At 54.5% G+C, this 14,279-nt stretch overlaps 1 protein-coding gene across 1 annotated transcript in view; it reads right to left on the bottom strand.

Annotated features, from left to right (window-relative positions):
- The window catches only part of CSK (c-src tyrosine kinase), a 20,962-nt gene extending 6,683 nt beyond the window's left edge, over positions 1-14,279 (bottom strand). The window contains exon 1 of the mRNA XM_011968523.1: positions 13,950-14,279. The gene's annotated coding sequence lies outside the window, so the exon portion shown is untranslated. The remainder of the gene's footprint in view (positions 1-13,949) is intronic.

The following is a 14,279-nucleotide window of genomic DNA, read 5'->3' on the forward strand; positions in this document are numbered from 1 at the left end:
TATATATAATGTTAACCAAGAAGCCAGACACAGAAAAGTACATATTATGTAATTCCATATGAATAAAGTTCAAAATCTGGCCAAACTAATCCATGCTGTCAGGATAGCTGCTCTTGGGACAGGGAGACTGGAAGGAATGCAAGGGGACCTGTGGGGTTGGTTGTCTGACTGTCTGAGCCGAATCATGAAGTGGGTCCACTCTGTGACAGTTCACTGAGCTGTACCCTTGTGATCGGCACACGTTTTGGTGTACAGTTGACCGTTGAACAACTCGGGTCTGAACTGCGCAGGTCCAGTTACACATGGATTTTTTTCCTTTTTTCTTTGAGAAAGGGTCTCACTCTGTTGCCCAGGCAGGAGTGCAGTGACGTGACCATAGCTCACTGCAGCCTCAAACCCCTGGGCTCAGCCAATCCTCCTGCCTCAGCCTTCTGAGTAGCTGTTACTATCGGCATGCGCCACCACACGTGGCTGGATGTTTTTCAATAAGTTACACCGGGTATGCCTGCATTTTCTGCCTCCCTTTCCACCTCCTCCGCCTCCACCTCCGCCAACTCTGTGATGGCAAGACCAACTCTTCCTCTTCCTCCTCAGCCTACTTAATGTGAAGGATGAAGACCTTCATAATGATCCCCTTCCACTTAAAGAACAGTAGATGTATTTCTTCTTCCTTATGATTTTCTTTTTCTTTTTTTTTTTTTTGAGACAGAGTGAGACTCTGTCGCCCAGGCTGGAGTGCAGTGGTGGGGTGACTCACGGCTAACTGCAACTACCTCTGCCTCCCAGGTTCAAGTGATTCTCATGCCTCGACCACCTGAGTAGCTGGGATCATAGGCGTGCCCACCACAACAGACTAATTTTTGTATTTTTAGTAGATACAGGGTTTCACCATATTGGCCACGCTGGTCTCGAACTCCTGGCCTCAAGTGATCCGCCTGCCCTGGCCTCCCAATGTGCTGAGATTACAGGTATAAGCCACTGCACCCGGCCATATGATTTTCTCATTTTATTTTCACTAGCTTACTTTATTGTAAGAATACAGTATATAATATACGTAACAAACAAAATGAGTGTCAACTTTATCTACAAGGCTTTCTGACAACAAAAGGCTATTAGTAGTAAAGTTTTTGAGGAGTCAAAGTTAATATACGCTTTTTTGACTGCAGGGAGGAGGTTGATGCCCTCAACTCCTGTGTTGTTCAAGGGTCAACCGTATATTTACTTCAATAAAGTTGACTCCCCAAAAAAGCTACCCTAGCCAACCCCATTCCTAAGAGCAGCAACCCACCGGTCTGCACATACATACTTTGTAGTCCCAGCCCAGGGCCCCCTTGGACCTGTCTCAGGAAGCACAGGGGCTGCAACTACTGTTTCCTTTCTACAGGTGAAGAAACTGAGGCTGAGAAAGGGCCAGTGGCATCTTTGTGGTCACAGTGTGTTAGAAGAGAAACTTCTCCATGAGCCTCTTTGCTGGGCTCTTTGATACAATGGATGAGGTCTGGGGGCTAGCCTGACAGTCACAAATACTGCTACCTACCCCAATGGAAGAAGACATTTTATTTTATTATTATTGTTATTACTGAGATGGAGTCTTGCTCTGTTGCCCAGACTGGAGTGCAGTGGCATGGGAGAAGACATTTTAGTGCAAAGTGCTGGGGGTGCAAAGTAGGCAGGGACTGCAGAGCTTAGGCAGGCTCCCTGGAGGGGGAGCTCTGGGGCTGAGCCCTGAAGATTGCAGGGCTTAGACAGGCAGAGGGCAGGCCAGGGAAGGCACCCGAGTTGGTGCAGCAGTCTGAGCAACAGTGTCAGGCAGGGGACTGACACAGTGTGAGAAACTGGCCCGGGTAGAAGCCGATGGTGAGGGAAGCGGGGAGGCAGACCCTGCCCATCTGGGGCTCTAGGACCCCACATGCTTCCAGAGTCCACCCTGAGCACCGCTGCTCAGGGGACACTGTAGGGGATGGTTTCAAGTGGGCCTGGCATAAACTCTGCCAGGCAGCAGGCGGGCTTCCACTGCCAATGTGAGGAACCAGGGTTTGATTCTGAGGGTGATGGGGCCTCAGCAGGGGAGCATGTGATCGTGGAGAGCAGAAGGAGCTGGGGAGGAGACAGTCAGGAAGAACCAACACTTCCAGGCCACACACCTGGCTCTATAGTCAGGCCTGGGCTTAATACTTGGCTCTGTTGATTGTGCGACTTGGGGTGAGTGACTCAACCCTTCTAAGTCTCACATCCCTTACACTGAAGGGGAGGACAGGGATCCCCTGCAAGCTGGCTGAGGAGGGGCTGGAAAGAAACCCTGAACTTGGAAGTATCTGGTGCGCCCCTGCCCCATCCCCTGGACGAAAGAGCTTCTGTTCCTCCCAGAACACAGGCCCTTCCTATTCCCAGAGGCCAGGCCATCAACTCCTGCTGTTTAGGCAGGGACACTGAGGCTCAAGGAGGATGAGCCTGAACCCTGCCTCCATCCACATGACTCAGTCACCACTGAGTACAGGAACCACCCCTTGCCTCCCGTGAACTGTAAGCTGTGGAGGTAGGGATGGCAGGGACCCCTTGCCCCTGCCTCCCGTGGACTGTAAGCTGTGGGGGTGGGGGTGGCGGGGAGGGAAGGAGGATTATGAGCTCTTCTAACCCTCTTACCTCCATTTTACAGAAGCAGAAACTGAGGCTCAACTGGTTGAACAATTTGCCTGAAGTCACATAGCTAGTTAGGGGTGTCAGAGCTTGAATTAGGGTCCCACTAGGGCTGGCTGGGCCCCCAACCTTTAGGTCCTTCTGAATAGGGGCCCTGCTAGCATTCCATATCCCCATGCCTCCCTCTTCCTCCCCAAACTCCCTGCCACCACAGCGGGGCGCGGAGGCTGCTGCGCTGTTAGTCACCCTTCCAGCTGTCAGTTTGCAAACACTCCCTTCCTGGCCTACAGCTGCTGCCACCGCCGCCTCCCCACTGCCTTGATGATAATAATAAAAATAATAACAGGCCCTGTTTTCTGAGCACTTATTCTGTGCCAGGCCCTGTCCTTGGCACGTTATGGCTCATCATATCCTCTAACAACTCTGAGACAGAGAAGCTATTATTATCCCCATTTTGCAGATGAGAACCCCAAGTTCCCATCTGGGGTTCTTGCCCCACAGGGGCAAGGTGGGCGTCCCTAGGACCACACCTTGAGTGAGCATCCTGTCCCACTCAGGTGTCAAACTCCTAAGCTGCTGAGCCAGCCCTCCCCACAGCCCCGTGCCTCCCTGCCTGACAGGCCCCAGGAGTTGCCATGGGGACCACACTAGCCTAGGGGGAAGAGAGAGGGGAAGGAGGAGGGAGGAGGGAGAAGCAGCCAAGAGGGACACAGGGGCAGCACTCAGGGAAGGGTGAGCCTAGGAGTGGTCAGGGTGGACCGCCTCAAGGAGCTGGGTTCTGAAGGCTTCAGAGGGTCTCGAAACAGGGAAGAGGGCTAAACTCATCACCTTTACTCTGCTGGCTGTGACTCTAGGACCCAGCTTCCCCATCTGTGCAATGGACTGGTGATAACCCTTGGCTCCGGGGGCTGCTGTGAGGACTGGAGTTGGGCTCTCAGCACCAGAACGGTGCATGCCTTGCCACAGACATCCTGCAAGTGGGAGCTGCTAACCCTCTTGGACGGCTCCTCCCTGGTGGGGTCATGAGCCCCCCGAAGGAATGAATAAATGAACAAACAAAAGGGGGAATCCAGTCTGGCTACATTACATTCAGGTCCCATAACCAATGGGACTACAGTTAACTCCAAAGTTAACCCCAAAGGGATAGCAGCTATCACCCACCCCCACAGAGCTAGGGGACAAGGGGCTTGGGATGTGGCAGGACCGGTGCTTCACTTTGACTTCCTACCCCAAACCTGGCTCCCAGTAGCCCTTGTGCTGGGGTCCTGGAACAGGCTGGCATTGTGCCCAAGTGCTGACGTCAGAGACCGCAGCCAAGATGGCTCAGTGGCCTCCCAGCCAGTGCCTCGGCTGGGGTCCCCTTCTTAAAACATCTCCAGAAGGTGAGAGCACCCTCCCACTCCAGGTCAGAAGCTGAGAGCCAGAGTGGCTGGGAGGAGCTACTGCAAACTTAGGCTTCCACAGCTCAGCAGGGCTCAGGCACAGACAGGGCGTCTTTCCTGGGGTTATTTAAACTTAAGAGTCGGGCTCCTCTATGGAGCAGTGCAGGAACATCGTCCTGGGTGTCAGAGGCTCTGAATCCTGCACCTGGCTCTGCCATCAACTTGCTGTGTGACCTTGGGAAAGTCACTTGACCTTTCTGGGACTTGCTGGCTTCTGGTATCTTAGCCAGACCTATTTCCCATCTGCCGTTTCCAGGACACCTGTGCCCTGTCTCCCTCCCCGCCTTGCCATTCCCTTCCCACTCTCTCCTCCTTCTTTACCAAGGGACTTCCACTCAACCTTGGGGGTGCAGCTGAGGAACTGCTTCTGGAGCACCCATGCCTTAAAAAAAACACAGCAGGACAGTCCCTCCAGTGCTGTCTGTAGTAGCAGGAGATGATGGAGAGACAGCCCTTATGTCCCTCAGTGGGGGGCTGGTTGGATAAATTACAAGATGTCCCTAAAAGGGGACAGCATAGCTCTAGCTGTGATGGGGCCAAGGGAGATCTCTAGGTGCCGATACTGAACACTCCCCATGATAGAGTATGGAAAATGGCAAAACACCAGCTCAAGTCATTGAAGAAAAAGTTGCCAGGGGAGCAGAACAGACACAGCTTCCAAGTCCCATCCCACAGGCTAATCGGAAAGATGAAGGAGCACCTGCTCTACACGGAGACGTGCAGACACCCTTGGAACCAAGTGATCCAGTGAAGCATCACCAGCAAGGCGACGCGTGGACACTAAGTGCCTCCTGGAGGAGGACTCTGCATCGCCCAGCAGGGCGTGCCGGCCAGAGCTGTTCCACTTGACTCCAACCAGGGAGAAGCAATCAGACAAATCCACAACAATTGGACCGGACTCTTCATGTCAATGTCATGAAAGAGCAAAACAAAAAAAGGGCTGGAGAATGTTCTAGATTAAATAGGACACTAAAGAAATATGACAACAAGATTCAATGAATGATCTGGAATTGAATTCTATATCAAGGGGTGGTTGGGGAACAGCTATAAAATCACTTGGGGACAGGGGAAATGGACATAACAGATAATACGGAATTCATGTCAATTTCTTAAGTGTGATCATGACGTGATTATGTAAGAGATACACGCTAAAGTTCTTACGGTGAAAGATACAATGCGTACAACTAACACTCAAATCAGCAAAAAATACACACAAACGCCTATGTAGATAAAAGAAGAGCTAGAGTAAATGTGGCAAAATGTTAAGAACTCGCAAATCTGCATGAAGGATATATGAATATTCATTATACTATTACTTCAACTTTTTGGTAGGTTTGAAATACTCAACATAACAGGCTGTGCAAAAAAGCCAGGTGCAGGTTCTCTATGGAATACTACAAGTTGTGTTTTTAAAGAGGTATTAATACAATACCTCCCTAAACTCAAATATGCCTTGATTATCTTTGGAAAGACAGAGGAAACTGGTAACAGAGATTGCTTCTAGGATGGGAAGGGCAAGTAAGATCAAGTTCAAGGGAAACTTACTTTTTACTGTTCATTTGCTATTCTGTCCTTCTGGGCTTTTTAAAAAAGTATTATTATTTTTTTAAAGCCACATGCATCTATTACCTTCCCCCTTAAAATGAAACTGGAAATAAGAAACTTTTTGTAAACCACCTCTCCCTGGAGCCTTCCTTGGGTCCCCAGCTGTGTTGGGTGCCGAGGCCTCCAAGGCCTCTCACACATCCCTGTGCTCCAGTGAGAACCTCACTGGTTGTGGCCTGTGGTTTAGGGTGGACTGGGAGCTCTGCAGGGGGAAAGTGAGGATCTGATTCACGTCTGCATGGGCTGGGCCCAAAGTGGCTGCTCAGGAAATGAGTGCTGAATGAATGAATGAACCAACGAACAAAAGGGGACGTCAGGCTTGTGGTACATGGCTGTACCACACAGAGGTCTCATAACCAATGGGACTATAGTTAACCCCAAAGGGACAGCAGCTGTCACCCCATTCTCGCAGGGCTAGGGGACAAGGGGCTTGGAATGTGGCAGGACCAGTGCTTCACTCTGACTTCCTGCCTCAAACCCGACTCCCAGCAGCCCTTGTGCTGGGGTCCTGGGAACAGGCTGGCATTGTGCCCAAGTGCTGAGGTCAGTGGCTGCAGCCTCAGGCAGGCCTTTCTTGGGAGCCCAGGCTGACAAGGAGTGGGGAGAAAGAACTGGGAGCCCAGAAACTCCCAGGCTGCCCTTTTCCTACCCTGGAAGCAGCTGTAGACCCCCAAGGCCAGGCATGTGCTGAGGGCCAGGGGAGGTCAAGGGGCTCCCTTGCCCTTCCCCCGTTGCCAAAACTCTGCTGCCTAATGGGGCGTGGGAGCCTTCAGTAACTGTTTACACCCAGCTAAAAATACCCACTGAAAAGGGAAGTGCACAAAAGACCTGGGGGAACTCAGGGCCATGGCCCCCGGAGACTCTGGTGCTGCCACAGGACCCAGCTGGATGCTCTGGGGGATGGGGACAGCCACTGCAGGCAACAGGCAACAGCAAGGTCCACCTTGCCTTCTCATTCTTTGAGCCAGTGTTTTGGAAGCTTTCCTGTGTGCCCAGAGCCATGCTTGGTGGGCCAGGATATCCGGGTGGAGAAGGAAAGGACTCAGGAGATCCTGCCTTTGGGGACCCAAGGTCACCATTCACCTGCCTCTTCTCTGTGCACAGGCCAGGGCTGGATGCTGGGAACCCCCATAAAATGCAGAACTGGCTCCTGTCCTCCTGGTTACTGGATGGTCAACCATGGCCTGGTGTGCTCAGTGCCTCCATAGACTGAGACAGGGGCTACCCAGGAAGGCTTCCAGGAAGAAGGGTGAGGGGAGCAGGAGCTAGAAGGCTTTTAGGGGAAAGTGACTGAGAGAGGGGTGCCTTGGAGTAGACCAGGATTAAGACTGCAAACTGTGGTACAGAGCGAGTTAATGAAGACCGAAGAAGGTTCAGGATAGGGGCCCAGGGAGCCTCTGAGCAGGGCCTACAGGTCATAGTACAGATACAGGCAGAATTAAGTTTCAGATCTGGGCCCGCCCCTCCAAAGGGCAGTGCACCTGAGGAGGGCGGGGCACGCACCAGCAGTTGGGCAAGTTTGGCAGCAATAAAATCAGCCCCACCTCTGGTTCTGCAGAGGACACCAGGCTGATGCACTGTGACATTCCCCACTGCACATCAGGCAAGGAAGGGTGCTGGAGGGCTTCTACTGACCCCTGCAGCCTGTGCTGGTGGTCCCTCAGCACCCCCACTGCATAGGTGTCTCAGGGTGGGCAGCAGCAGAATTGGGCGCCAGGACTTTGGAGATGCCTACACCTCCCGGGGGGTCACGAAGGAACAGAAGAATGTCTGCTCTGGCTCCAGTGCACGCTGCCCTACCCCCATCCCGGGGCTCCCGTCAGCACCCTGACCGAAGGAGAGGGGCGGATTTAATGGATAAATACCAAATTACAGCAACTCACTGGCTTTTTTTTTTCCTGCCCCCAATGGTTCAGTAGGACCGGAAATCCCGTCTAGCGGTTTGGGAGAGGTGGGGGCTGGGGATAGAGCAGGCTAATGGGGAGCCTCCTCCCCAGGCACCACTGCGGCTTGAGGCTGCCATTCCTGGCCCAGAAAGGTTTCTAATTACCGCTCAGGAGCCTAATTACCTACGTGTGCTGGGCAATGGGGACTCTGGGCCTCCCCAGGGCCCTAACCCAGGCCTCTGCTCCTCCACCCCCTTAGCACAGGATGTGGTCTTTGCATCTTCATTTGCCTGCATTTACATATAGCCTCTCAGCACTAACCTTCAACGAACCCTTCAAAGTCATGTTCTTGTCCCTCACCCCAAAGTCTCCTGGCCACATTCTAGGTGGGGAGACTGACGGCTGGAGGCCCATGAGCTGTCTAGAACTTTGGCCCCCAGATTTCTGGTCTCCCCACTTCAGAACCACGACCCGCAGAACACACAGCTCAGAAGGTAAAGCTGTGGGGACCAACACAAAGGACAGACTTGCTACTACTTAAGGGAGATGGGGCCGTTACCAACACACTGCTCTAGCAAGAAGGGCTGCAGAATGAGAGCACGGGAGTTACAGCCTACTGACCCAGCCGGGTTTGGGGCACTGCATTAGTTACTTAATCCTTCAAACACCCCATGGGGCAAGGACTGGTGATCTCTCACAGAGGAGGAACAAGCTGTGCGGGGACTTGAGCTCAGAGTTGTCTGAACCTTGGTTAGGGGACCTTTCTTCCCACCTTTCCTTGTGCAGGACAGATGACATCCTGAAAATGGATAGGTGGGGGACACCAAGGGAAGGTCTGCCCAGAGCTTGGCTGTTCTGCTCTGGGAAGCAGAAGTTCTTCTGTGCCCACTTCTTGCTTGTCTGCACACCTCGGCCTCTCAGAGAGGCCAAGAGCCTATCGAGGGACACACAGAAAACAGCCAGCAGCCCCAGAGAGGGAAGAAGCTCCAAAGAAGGACCTCTCTCCCTACCATGCTTCTTCTTCAAACGCTTCTTGACTTTCACAGGCCCTTCCCCTCCGGGAGGCCCTCCAGGCTGCCCCAGCCCACGCACAGCCCCAGCTTCAGAGCTCCTACCAGCCCTGCCAGGAAGTGAGAACCACAGGCCTCCCCTCACTGACTCCTGGTTTCCTCCGCCCGCCAGCAGAGGCGCTCTCAGGGTTTGTTCTTCATCCTTCCCTCCTGTCTCCCTGCAGCATGGACAGCACAAGCTGCAGATAGACGAGCGAGTCTGCATGAGGACCAGGTGTCAGGCTGGGCTGAGAAGCAGCAGCCAGGGTCCAAGGGGGGCAGATTATGCCCAGGTTTTCACCTGCCCACAAGGCTTACAACCATACCACGATCAGGACAGCCAGGGAGGCACCAAGCAGCCTCTTCTACTTGTTCCTTCGACTCTGGGCCCAGACCACAGAAGGAGGGGTGGAGGGAAGCTGCGGTTGAAGGGTGTGTGCACAGCTAGTGTGTGATGAGAAGCTGCCTTCATCTTAGCACCTTAAAACCAGGAAGAGAAACTGAGCAGGCAGAAAGGGCACGCTGGGCTGCATAGAGCCCTCCAGTCCCTGGGGGCCTGCTGAGGGGAACTCTCAAATAGTCACTGGACAAACCACTTATCCTTTCTGGGCCTCAGTTTCCCCATGGGAAAAATGGGATTTTTTTTTTTTCTAATGGGTCCTGCCAGTCTGCCCTGATTGGTGCTGTCTACACCTAATGGGCTACGTCATGGTAGATAAAAGAGCACCCCCTCAACTGGTGGAGTACTCCTGATCCCGAGGAGCAGGGGCTCAGCCACCCAAAGCCAGCCTCTCCCTGCTCCCTTCTCCCCTCAGTCATGCAGGGAGCACCAGCTCTTCCTTCACCAGCTTTTTATTTTTAGGTCTGAATTTGACTTTAATCATTACTTAGCGGATTCTATTTCCAGCCCTTGGATGAAGGGACCCAGAGGGGAGGAGGAAGGGAGGCAGTGCTCCCTGCCGGGCGCTGGGGGTGGCCTGCTCCTCCACCCATCCTGTCCCCAACCAAGGGCGGGGGAAACTGAGAAACACCCAAAGGGCTCTCATCTGAACCAGGCCAGGCCAGCATCTTGGGACGGACCCCACCCTGTGACCTCATCCCATCCCAAGCTGTGGGACAGGAGGGCAGCTGTCATGCCCACTTCCCTTACACTAAGAGCAGGGAGGAGGGAGACACTCCACAGGCCAGAGTATGGCAGCTGGAGTCTGAGGTCGTGTGCCCAAGGGACTTCTGCACTGAATGGGCCACCTGGGGGAGGACCCCTTCCCTAGGTTAGTCCTGGGCCACCCTAGGGTCATCTGGGGCTACAGTCTCTTAGGCCCAGGGTTGCCAAGCAGAGACTGGTGTCCTGCTACTGCCCACAGGGTGGCTGTAGGAGGGCACTCCCAGTTACTCTGGTCTCCATAAAAGCAGAACAAGAGGAAGCAGGTGTGTCACAGTGAAACACACTCAGGTTAGACCAGGGGAACACCTGCTGAGAAGGGGAAGGCTAACACATGAGTTTCCTAATGTGTCCAACTCCCTCCTGGGAAGCTCTGGGAGGCTCCAGAATCCCCCTACCCTCAATCTCCCAGCCTGCTTCCCTTCCTTGGCTACTGGGACAGGGTGGGAAGATGAGGCTGGCATGGCTGTTCTCGGGCTGGGGTTCGGGATGCCTAGGTTCCTTGTCTAAGTCTCAGGCTAAGCAGGCCTCTATTTCCTCTGGGAAAATGCCAAACTGGGCTGACCTAGCGAGAGCTGGGAGGCAGGAGGCAGCCAGGCTCTTAAGAGGCCTTGTCGGCCGGGCGCAGTGGCTCACACCTGTAATCCCGGTACTTTGGGAGGCCGAGGTGGGCAGATCGCCTGAGGTTGGGAGTTCGAGACCAGCCTGACACGGAGAAACCCCGTCTCTACTAAAAACAAAATTAGCCAGGCGTGATGGCACATGCCTGTAATCCCAACTTGGAAGGCTGAGGCAGGAGAATCACTTAAACCCGGGAGCCAGAGGTTGTGGTGAGCCAAGATCACGCCATCGCACTCTAGACTGGGCAACAAGAACAAAACTCCATCTCACCAAAAAAAAAAAAAAAAAAAAGACAGAGAAGATGCCTTGTCTATTCAGCTCTGATGTTGGGAGACTGGAAGGGGAAAGGGTGGAGTCAGGTCCTGGACCCTAACCAGCAGCCCATCTTCCCAGGGCCAGCCCCATGCTGTAGGCCAGGCAATCACATGGTAATGGGGAGAGGGGAGGGCAGGGAAGGGCACTGGCCATAGTATTCTAGAACCTCAGGGCCAGGGGGTTTCAGAGGGGCTCCCCAGGCAGAGACCACCTCTTTGCCAGGTGAGTGGTCAGCCAACGTTGGCTCGTGGCTCAGGCACCTTCCCCACAGGTTGAGGCAGCCAGCAGTGGACACTCCTTCAACAATGCCAGTCCTACTCATAGAGGAAGTGGAGGAAGGCCTGTGCCAGGCACTTTAGAGCCCCTTGGTTAGTTAGTTGACACTGTCCTTACACCTTCCTCTAAAGTAGGTGTCACCATCCTGTTATTTATATAAAGGCAGCTCAGCAGGTCAGTGACCTGTCTAAGGTCCCTCCACCCTGGATCTAAGTGGCATGTCTGAGCCTGGAACCCATATTCAGTTGGGTGCCAAGTTGCCCGTGCCCTCCAACACCCTGGCTGCTTTTGGGACTCACAGTAATGACAACCACAACAGCAACAGAGGGGAAAAATGCACACGCTCCAGTGTATGGGTGATGGCGCCGCAGCAGGCCAGCCTGGAATATTCTGTAGCTTTTTAGAAGCAACATTACTTAGACCATGTAGCACCATGAGAAAATGCCCACAGACGCAGTATTAAATGAAAAAAGGTGTCACGGTACACACACTCCAGTGACAACGGCGATGAAGGAAAAAGACGGGGGAAAAGACCAGCAGGGAACTCCAAAATGCTAACACAGTCACTGCCTGCTGAAGAAATAGTGGGTGATTTTTGTTTCGTTTTCTAAATTTCCTGTAGTGCTGTTTTGTTATTTTCTAAATCAAGAAAATGAGTGCATTCAGTTTCCCTAGAACGAGCTCAGATTCACTTCCCTGGAACCCGCCTGCTCCCTAGTGCTGGCCCAGGTGTCTGGGACAACTTCTGCCACGGGATGCCTTTCTCATTTGGGACAGTCCCTCAGACATAGGAGAATCTGTCTCTACTTTCTCTTTTCCCAGACTCAATCAACATCCTTGGTTCTTTGAAGACGACTTGTCAAGGTTTTAAAATCCTTCAAAAGATGGAGCCCAGAACTGCACCCAGACAGGTCTGCCCCCTTTGGGGGGCAGCCACATCACACTGTGGATCATGGGCCTCAACCCCTACCTATATTTGTTTGGAGGAAGCTGCATTCTGTCCCCAAACTTTCCAACCCTTGCCGTGGGCCACTCTGTGTGGCTCAGCCTTTTGGGGTCTGGCCCCCCTGCAGTGGTAAATGGGAATATTTTCTGGTCTTTCCTTGCCCCGACCCAATGCAGAGAGAAGAGCAGCCGCTTCTGAGAGGGAGGAGGGCACCAAGCTCACTCCCTCTCAGAATAAACGAAAAGCACATCCCCGCACACGTGCTAGCCAGAAGCCAGACTCCTTTCTTCAAAGGCCCTGGACCCTGGGTCGCACCCTCACAGCTCACAGTTGGTAAAAATTAAAATAAAATAAAAATTAAAAAGGCTGGCCTGGGGTGGGAGGGAGCCAATCATGTCAGGCTCCAGCCCGAAGTCCCTCAGGGTGGAAAGGAAGTTAGGGCTGGTGTGGGGCCATGTGAGGGGAGTCTCACAGGTCCAGGACATCTGGGTCCCCTCCACTGTGCATGTCAGGACAGCCAGAAAAAAACTGAAAAAACAAAAAAACCTAAATTGTGAGCAGGGACCCAGCAGGACAAAACTGCCAGCAGCTCCAAGGGAGCCCAGACACCACTCAACACCCTCCAGGGCACTGCCTGCTCTCCTGGGCCAGAGGATCCTGCCAGGCCCCGACTTCACCCCTGCTGCCCTTGCCCTGTTCCTGCTGTGGCCACAACCAAGAAAGACATTGGAACGGCCAGGGTACTAGGAGCTTGAAATAGGCCCCCTGGGTGTCCCCACTCTGTAGCCTGCTGCCAGTGGAGACAGGGCTTCCACGGTTCCCATCTGACCCCATTTATATTCTGAACTTGGCTGCTCCTGTGCCAGCTGGGCCATAGGTGTGGGGAGCGCTGGGTCAGGACTGACCACCAGGTTGTTTCAACTCAGAGCCGGGGCCAGGAGCCGGCCCTTCCTGCCACACCACACAGAGGGCCCCACACCACACATTCCCCACATCTCCTGCTAGCTGACCCAGCCACAGCTGGGGCCGGAAGCCCTTTCACTCCCTCCAGCCCTCTGCAGGGAAGCACGTGCTCAACCAACAGTCCCTCCGGGGCCAGGCTGGGGGGCCTGTATACCCAGTGGGTGAAGGTGCCTGCCTGGTTTCCTTCCACCCACAGCCATCCAGCCCTGCAGAGCTGGGGATGAAAGGATAGCCAGCCTAACTCCACTAGGGGCCTGGGGTAGCAACTTCTCCCTTTGAGCCTCGGTTCGTGGGTGTACAAAATGGGCGGGGAAGTGAACTGGTAGTTAAGCTCCAAAAATCTGCTGGCTGGACACACCCCTTCCTGACACCTGGTCTGGACCACAAAAAGCCTAGGAGAATGGGTGCCCCAGGGTGCCAGAAGGTGGGGGCATGGTGCTAAGGCTCAGTCACCTCCACCCGGGCGGAAGGCCTGCCCAGTTTCCCACCCAAAGGTCAGAGGTCCCTTGGCTTACGCCTGGTCTTCTGAGAGGCCAAGGGTGACAGACTCAATCCCAGGACCTGGGCTTCTAACTGCTCACCCGAGGTGGCTGGGCCCTGGGCTTGCTTGCAGCCCGCAGGGTCACGGTGGAATAATGAGGGAGGGATCAGAACCAAGCAAGTCAGGGCACCTGCAGGGAGGTCCTGGACAGGGAACGGCAGGGGAGTCCAGCACTCTCTCTAGGGACCTGGCCCATACGGATCCTCTTCCTCCAGACTCCAGCCACCTCCTACTCTGAGCTCCACAGAGCGGGGACTCGGGATGACCCGAGAAGACAAGTCCGTGGAGCTTAAGGGCAGTACGTCCCTCGTGCACTCCCTTCCCATTTGGGTTCTGACAGTGGCTCCTGGGAGAATTCGAACCCTTGCAAGGGAGTAAAGGAGAGAGGGGAGAGGGGGGAGAAGGGGGGAATGGGAGTGGACGCGACAGTGGCAGCAACAGAGACCAGACGCGCGACCTCCACCCTCTTCCCTCCAGGGGACACTCCGGGACGGCCGGGCACTCACCTCTCTTGGGGCACTGCGGTCCAGGCCACCCCGCCGCGGGCGGCATCAGCGGCCTGCGGGAGGGTCCATGCGGTCAGGGGGGAGGGGAGGGGCACAGGGGTCCCCAGGGGGTACGGTACAAAGAGGTATGAGTGCGAGGCGAGGGGAGGAGGGACCGCCAGGCAGAGGCAGGGGGACGGCCGCAGGGCCCGGGTAGCGGAGGGAAGAAAGGCGGGGGAAGGGGGCGGGAGGGAGTCGGGGGGAGGAAACAATGTAGCCGGCGCGGACCCGGCAGAGTTCCGCTTCCGAGAGCCGCCACTGAGGTTCGATTTTGGAACGTCGCGCTGGCTG

This window comes from Mandrillus leucophaeus, unplaced genomic scaffold, assembly GCF_000951045.1.
Source record: "Mandrillus leucophaeus isolate KB7577 unplaced genomic scaffold, Mleu.le_1.0 Scaffold848, whole genome shotgun sequence".
Lineage (NCBI taxonomy): Eukaryota > Metazoa > Chordata > Mammalia > Primates > Cercopithecidae > Mandrillus > Mandrillus leucophaeus.